The sequence below is a fragment of the Amblyomma mixtum genome, chromosome 3, assembly GCF_055824585.1.
Source record: "Amblyomma mixtum isolate Tamu chromosome 3, ASM5582458v1, whole genome shotgun sequence".
In the NCBI taxonomy this organism is placed as follows: Eukaryota; Metazoa; Arthropoda; class Arachnida; order Ixodida; family Ixodidae; genus Amblyomma; species Amblyomma mixtum.
Window position 1 is genome coordinate 337,209,169 of NC_143014.1, and position 7,171 is coordinate 337,216,339.

The following is a 7,171-nucleotide window of genomic DNA, read 5'->3' on the forward strand; positions in this document are numbered from 1 at the left end:
CTGACCCGAAAGACTCTGGATGGGTAACGGGCGCGGCGGCTGCATTTCGGTGGAAACAATGAGGCTCGTGTACTGTGCGATGTCAGTGCACCTCAGTCAGCCCCAGGTGGTCGAAATTTTGAGGCCTTTACTACGGCGTTCCTCATAGCCTGATTCGCATTGGAACGTTAAGCCCCCATAAACAATAAATTATAAATAATAAAAAAATTTCCCCTCGTAGTATGCGTTTTCCGGCTTGAACTGTTGTTGTTCTTGTAATGATGTCCGCAAAGCACAGCGGTCGAGCATATGTGTCCAAGAATCTGTGGCCGTAGCAGCTTAGCCCACGAGTCTCTTAGGTGAAGTGCTTGAAAATGTGAAACACTTCTGCAGCATTAAATATCACGCCCGTTTGGTGGGGAGGCATGTCTTCAACACTAAATGGACTGCTGTAAAGAAGAAATTTCTTTTTCATAATCTGCAAACGGATAACACTTGTCCACCTTTCAACATCAACTCAACCATTTAATCGCACTACCACGCTCTGATTTCTTGAAATAGAAGTGCCGCCGGAAGGATCAATTGGGCATGCGAAAATCGTCGTTGGGCCGGTCATTTCCGCGTCTGTCGGCCGTGGCGGAAAGAACCTCGCGATTTTCTGTTAATTTGGATTGCTTACCCTTCTTCAACTCAAACGGTATTCGATAGCACTGCTTGCTAAAAATGGTAGCGTAGCGGCGCTTATAGCCACGGCTGCGACGGGAGTCGATCTTTCCTAACTCACCTGGAAGAGTCCGACTAATGGCACATTTAAATGGCTGGAAAACGAAATCCTTTCAAATTACGGCCTCTGGACCACAGTACCGAAGGCCGCGTTCCGGACATTGTCTGCAATTCATTTCAAGAAAATAATAATTAGTGGTATGGAAACATTATAAACTCCGAAAGCCACATCCCTCATGATCCCACATGATCTCACATCCCACATGAGCACACAATGCACACATCACCGAAGAGAGCGGCCAATCTGAGCTCACGCAACCCAGGCCCGCCTTAAGAGCCTACTTGCTCCAGTCAAGTCCTGTAAACAGCAACCATTGTGAACAACGACAGCCTCGAAATGTGTTTACACGCCTCTAAAAATTTCTGTGCCAGCGCATGAGCGTCCGCGAATTCGAGTAGGAAGCCATGGAAGGAATACTGGACGCTTGATCGCGCTAATGGAGATGAAAGTTGTAAAGATGTGTCAACGTTGACTTAAAATATGACCAAGTTGGTGCAACGCACTTCAGTAGGAAGTGAACAACCTTCGCCTTTAGTGCAAGTGCGTTCCTTGTCATCATTTATTGACTCTCAGAAAAGTCAGAACATTGAGTGCATATGTCGGTGGTCCGTGACCAATAAGCTACGCTTCCGCCAAGTGCCTTATTTTCCTTCATAAGCTGACTACTCCGGTAGTAATTTCCCGTAAGTGATGGCGCATTTATCAAATGCTTTCCTCTTATTTACCCTCGCGTGTCATTTATTTTCCGGATTAGGCCACCGATGCTATGCTGAACACTTCTCTGTGTAAACCTTTAAAGAATTGAACCGTGAGCAATACGAGATCTTTATTCCGTTTTTTTCCGTCAGTTATCCGTTTAAATTACATTTCGTGAACTCATAATGGCCAGTCAGGCACAGACCTCTGCACATGGAATTTGGAAATCTGTTCGTGCTATGCAAAGCCAGAGCGTGAAAAGATTGTGTTTCATGGTGCAGTGCGGTCCATTCATCTGTTTGAGAATTAGGTGCTCTGTATTAAAGCGCACGTGTGATGTCCAAAGCTTTGTGTGCTGTCTATCCAGAGATGGGCAGAAAGCGCCGCGTAGCTGCAGCGCTCGTCGTTGGGTTGTCTCAAGGAGTTCATTGCGGCGACATGTGTGTGGATTTCAATGAAATAACATCGAAGTATTCATGGTGTTGTTTTTCACCTAAATTTCCACATATCGAGATGTCCATACACCGTCATAAAGTTGCGTGTTTATGCAGTAAACGCTACAAGGGCGGGGCAGCGGCTTCCACCGGAAGGCTAGCGCCACGCGCGAATAAGGTCAATTCAGAAGCCATTGCCATATAATGACAGCTTCTACTGCTGTAGCCACTGCAAGTTGTCTCTAGCGCATACAATAAGAAGAGGCACCTCTTTAGAGCGCTAACTCCACCCAAGATAGCTCTGACGTTCTTTGAGCCTCTATTTATATTTGCAAGAGATCGTGTATCGGTGTGAGCGGGTTTGTTCATGCATTAGGACAGTATCGAGTTATTGTTGCGTACAGGTGACGGGCGATGCCAATTCACTATACACACGCGCTATTTGCAGACACACAGAGAGGATATTTGAGTAAGAACTATTGATGAAAGAAATTTTTTGTGCCTATTTGTGAAAGGAACAATATGTAACAACAAAACTTTTTTTTTCGCAGCCTCACAAAGTTTTCAACATCCCTGGAAAGTTTCTTTCTGGCATGACAACGTCCTGCTGTGTATCTGCGGCCGAGAATGAGAGCCAAAATGGCAGCCTCTAGCAGTGTCATGCACGTTGCGAATCACTCTGACTCGTTACCTGTTTTTGAAGATATTAATGGAGAGGGAGATCACTATAGGCACAGTAAAGGATGATATCAGTTTTGTGCACGAGCATCAGTGCACAACTTGCTCAACTCATGCGATGGCGAGTGCACAATGGAAGAGCCAGCATTCGCTTCTGCCGCTGCACTGCTCCCTCTATATCCCACAACTGCACTGTAAACAACCGAATGTTGTGAGACCATGTTTTACTTGAAAGTTATCTAGAGCACAGAAACAATGCGTGTAAAATGCAAAATGAGCCCGCAAAGGCGCGTATACCTCAAAATAAATAAAATGTTATGCAAGTGCTATTGCTTTTTTTGCAAACTGAACAGATATTTTTCTATTATTTTGTCCATATTCCCCATAGCAGACGCTTACAAGCGGCTTCTTGTCGCTAGAGTCCCTTCTTGCCGGAGGTGCGGCTAGGGACGGAACGAAAATTATGTGGCTCCTCAGCAGGAGTTCCAATCTTTGAGTTCGACCGCGACGGCTTGTTTTTGTGAAAGCGAAAGGCAAAAAGATTCCAATGTGTTGTGCAATGTCAGCGCACTTCAAAATGTCACCAGGTGGTCAAAATTATTGCGCAGTCCTCCACTAGGGCACCTCTTTCTCTTTCTTCTTTCACTCCCACCTTCCTCCCTTCCTATACTCCGCGGTTCGGCTGTACACCGAGATATCAGACAATTACTGCGCCATTTCTTCGCGTCAAGAGAATATTTTTCAATTTTTTCTCTTCAATGCTTCCTTGAGTTACGGAAGCATGAAGGGCCCTAAATTTCAGGTAGGGACACAGTGTAAGATAAGGGACGCTCTCAAATTTCTCCCGAATAGAAAACTGAAAGGTGCTGGGTCAAGAAGGGCAGGAAAAAGCAAAAAAAAAAACGTACTAAAACGAAAGGCAATTCCGTTTGTCTTTTACGTGCAGCACGCAAGTCGCCTCCATACAAAGCGTAAGATACATGTCCCCGCATCCCCTGTTACCGTTCCTCCGATGCACCTAAGCCTGTCTTGAAGCGGCAGTTTTGGCCTCCGCACTTGCAGCGACGGTGCTCCTCTTCATCAACACCCTTATCTCATAATATTTTTACATCCTGAGTACTATCGCATATTTCGATTAGAAAAGCGCATTATTTCATCAGCAGCAAATATGACAACAAAGTTGGTCAGTTACAACGGAGCAGAGCAAGAAAGCGGTCACTAAAAATGATGTCGTTCTTCCCTGCGTTTCTGCCTTTACTACATATGACTGAACATTTAGTCCAAGAGCTCTTCACAGTATGCCTCGTTCACCTTTAGTATTTTTGCTTTCCGGGGACTGCCAGTCATGTTTACTTCGGAAAGGACGAAAAATCTATCAGTGTATGCCGTGTATGGCAATCGTCCTGTGAGATTAGTTTCTTTGTTCTTCAATCGCGGTCAAACTTCCGCATCTTTATCCAACTCAAGCGGCAGTGTGTGTTTAAAGTGATCGCAGTGCGCGTTGTTCCGCATCTCAAGTGAAGAGGAAAACGCACGTGGAGAGGGGGCGATGCGCTTGAGAGCGCGAAAGCTAAGGCTCCCGTTCTGCAGAATATACGGCGTCGTCATCGTCAGCTTTGTGAGCGAAAAATCACCGGAGAAGCAACCTCGCTGGGCCACAGGGGTCTCGTCACCATTTGGCGTGATCAGAACCTGCCCACCGGATTCTGAGAAAACTTACCACCGTGGCAGGAGGCAGTTAACATAATGAAGTGTCGTGAAAGTTAGGCTGGAATGACCTACTTGGGTCTCAAAGCCCGATCGAATGCAGCACCTGCCACCGCAGGACATTGGCGCATCACTTAACCGCTACACCACTATACCAGGAACGGTAGAACGGCTGCCAGGGGGCAATAAATCGTTACATAATATATATATATATATATATATATATATATATATATATATATATATATATATATATATAAGAAGTTGGGGAAGTCACATTGAAAACCTTAACAGATTTATTCAACGTTACGACCAGGGACTGGTCTTATATATATATATATATATGTGTGTGTGTGTGCGTGTGCGTGCGTCCCTGTGCGTGTGAGCGTGTGCGCGTGTGTGCGTGTGTAGGGGTACAGGGGATTTTTAATTTATTTATTTTGTGGTGTTGAACAATTTATAATATTACTGAATATGTTATCGCTTAAAGCTAATTGATTGGAAAAGCAGAAGAAAAAACAACCATATGCCGCCGGTGGGATCCGACCCCACGACCTCCGAATTACGCGTCCGGTGCTCTACCACTGAGCTACGGCGACGGCTGTCAAACCTGCTTTCGGGGGTATTTATGTTTACAAATAACCTAACCTTGGGAGTGTTCACCAGCGCCACCCACGTTCTTAAGCGGCGGACGTAGCACGTCCTGAGTTATCGCTGATGTGACGTAGAACGTCATCGAACGGCGAGGGTGGAAGCTGTGTGAGAACCCTCTTATGCTTCCTAAGGCATCAAGGCTGCCAGAACCGAGGCCCTCGTTAAGCAATTAAGCAGACAAGGAAAGGGCAATGAGGGGCTCGTTATAAATATGAGAGAAGCCAACAGCCACAGAAACGAATGGGCACAGGGAATTTTTAATTTATTTATTTATTTTGTGGTGTTGAACAATTTATAATATTACTGAATATGTTATCGCTTAAAGCTAATTGATTAGAAAAGCAGAAGAAAAAACAACCATATGCCGCCGGTGGAAACACGCAGCGTGGGCGTATTCTACTCCAGCACGACGCAGCAGCCCTTGTCCAGAAGTAATCGACGCCCACTCGTTTCCACTGTTGCTACACCTGCCTAACATGAGTATTCATTACCAAGCGGTTATAAACGCTAAATGGGGCCTGGAAGAGAGAAAAGTGACGAAAAATGGCACGTAACAGCTCGGTCGAAAGCTGCTCGAAAACCGTCTTTTTCTTTACTAGCTTTGTAGCCGTGGAGGAGACACAAACACTGGAGAGGGCGCCACGTGATAGTTTCGCAGGGGAAGTCATAAATGATACAAGGGACTCGCTCCACGTGATGGCACGTGGTGCACTCTGTTGGCCGGGACAGAGTGCCGGCAGTCACACGACGCCAACTTTGGTAGGCCTGGTCAGAGAAAGAGCAACAGACCAAGCTTCAAGGGACCGCTTCCGAAGGCTGTCCTACTGACGTCCTCATGACGCACTAGTTTTAGAGCGCAGCTCTTAGGCGCCCGTTTCTGCGTTTCGTGGCGTCGCCGTCCCCGTCGCCGTTGTCCGTTGTAAACAGCAGTGGACACCCTTTAAGCTGCGAAAGCAATGTAGCGGGAGTTTGGAAAGGAGAAAGCTAAAGCGCAAACTCCTCCCCTCCTTAGCAACCGGCGCGCCAGTGCGCGGCGCAGCTGCGCATACCAACCGTGACGTCACAGAGTAGCCGTAGAACGAGCGTGCGCGCGTCGGCGGTGGCAGCTACACCGCCGCTCCTTCGCCAGACGCCTTGGTGCAGTTGAGCGAGTGGGACGCATGGCTCCGAAGCGACCCAGTGATTCCGCGCCAAGCGGTTCGGAGAAGCGGCATTGGGTTGACCACAAGGCTTTCGCCAAGCACACTTTACAATTTCCAAACTGTCTTCTCTACTTTTTTGAGCAAAGGAAATGCGCAGTATCTGACTCCCACAGTTGCGAAACCAATAGAGCGGGGGCTTGGAAAGCAGAGGATAAAATTTGTCAATTGGCTTTCGAGTAAAGGAAATCCGCAGCATCTGTCTCACACAAATCGGTGGACACCTGAACCAGGGGTAAGGCGAAAAACTGACCTTTGGACAGTGGACACCTCAATCGTGCTTTAATCTACGTGGCGGTAGTGGCAGATGTGCGCTGCATGCTTTGGCATTGACAACGTTGTGCCAGAAACGCTGCCACCTGCCAGGGTGGCGGGTGGGTGGCAACTTTAATGTAGATATAAAGACAAGAGGGAATTTCTTACCACTTACGCGGGAGAACAACCCGTTCCTCTCACTCGTAACGGCTCCCACAGCTGTGAAAATCTCGGGAAATACTTGTACTCATGTATCATACATGTAGATGCCTTAGAAAATTTAGTATTTTAAGGCGAAAGCCGTTTATGGCTGAAGACTAGCCAGCTTGTCCGCCCATCCGTGCGTCCGCGGCACCTGTCAATCATCAGTATGAGAGTAAAAATTGTTAATGGTTGCGTGAAAATTCAGTAATGACAATTAGTGTTAATTAGTTGATTAGTTAAACATTATTATTTAACTAGTTATTGATAATTAGTTAATAAGGTAATGACAATCAGTCAATAAGTGAATGATAATTAGTTAACTTGTTAATAATACAAAGGAAACGCTCAAGCCCGCTCAATGGAAATATTGCGCATAGGCAGTGCCGTCATGCGCAATCCTCAGGTTGGTTAACAACGGCGCATGCGCTGTCACCTCAGAGGTAGTTAAAGGCTTTCGCCTCTGCGCACTTTAGATCGTCAGAGTGCTCCCATTTTTTGTATCCGCCTTTATTAGTTGACAGAGTCTCTCGTTTTACATAGTCAGGAAGCGGCATTTGGCTTCCCCTCTTCTTGCGAGTAGC